The sequence below is a fragment of the Belonocnema kinseyi genome, chromosome 10 (assembly GCF_010883055.1).
Source record: "Belonocnema kinseyi isolate 2016_QV_RU_SX_M_011 chromosome 10, B_treatae_v1, whole genome shotgun sequence".
Classification (NCBI taxonomy): Eukaryota; Metazoa; Arthropoda; class Insecta; order Hymenoptera; family Cynipidae; genus Belonocnema; species Belonocnema kinseyi.
The window spans coordinates 108891593-108892631 of NC_046666.1; positions in this window are offsets into that span (position 1 = coordinate 108891593).

Genomic DNA, 1039 nt, shown 5'->3' on the forward strand with positions numbered 1-1039 from the left:
TTCCAAATGTGCAGAATTGGAGAAATATAAAATGTAGATCCAGAAAAAAGAATAAAAAAAAGACCAAAAAGACTAATTTTGATGAAATATTCATATCCAAATCACAGCCAAAAACAGGTATTTTCGATAAAACAGTTGAATTTTCAACAATATAGATAGATTTTCACTTGAGATGAAAATTTCAAGCAACCCAAAGAGATTAGTTTTCAATCAGAAATTTGTACCCCCAATTAAAAAAAAATTGAATTTTCCACCGAATAAAAAGATTTTTTAAACGAGAAGGATGAATGTTGACCGAATTGTCGTACTTTGAAGAAAATGATTCAGTTTTGAGACAGGTAGTATAATTTTTGACAAAAAAAAGAACCATTAACCACAAATTTCATTTTGGGCGTCGCAACTAGAAAGAATAAGTATGCATACATATTCATATAAACACACAAAAATACACATGTGCACATACATATATACATACACATACACATATATATAAATGTATATATATAGATATATATACATACACATAAATACATATACATCCCCTCTTGTGTGTTTATTTTAGGCCTGTATCATAGAATTCACAATAAAAAGCGCCCCCCCCCCCCCCGGCCCGGTTTAATATCACGCAGTTATTTTTAGTTTGTAGATTTAAGTTTCCTTTGTTTTCTTTCTTTTATCGTGAAATTATAATGAATTGCTATGAATTACTTACCTTTGAGAACGTTTCCGGATTTCTCAGTAACCGCATATCAAAGCACAATTTTAGGAAAGTGTATTTATACCAAATTGAAAATTTTCTACTTTTTTTTTCTCCAACCAAGTATGTAAGAGACCGCTCTCTTTCGAATTTGCTACGGGACTGTTAAGTAAAAGACAAGATAATGTAGGGGTCGACTTAAGAATGGATCGTACCGAGAGTCGTAAAAAATCGTCGTATTTAAGATTCTTAGAAAACCCATAAATACACACATATATATATTGAAAGTCAAAAAAATTTCAATTCCAAATGTGCAGAATTGGAGAAATATAAAATGTAGAT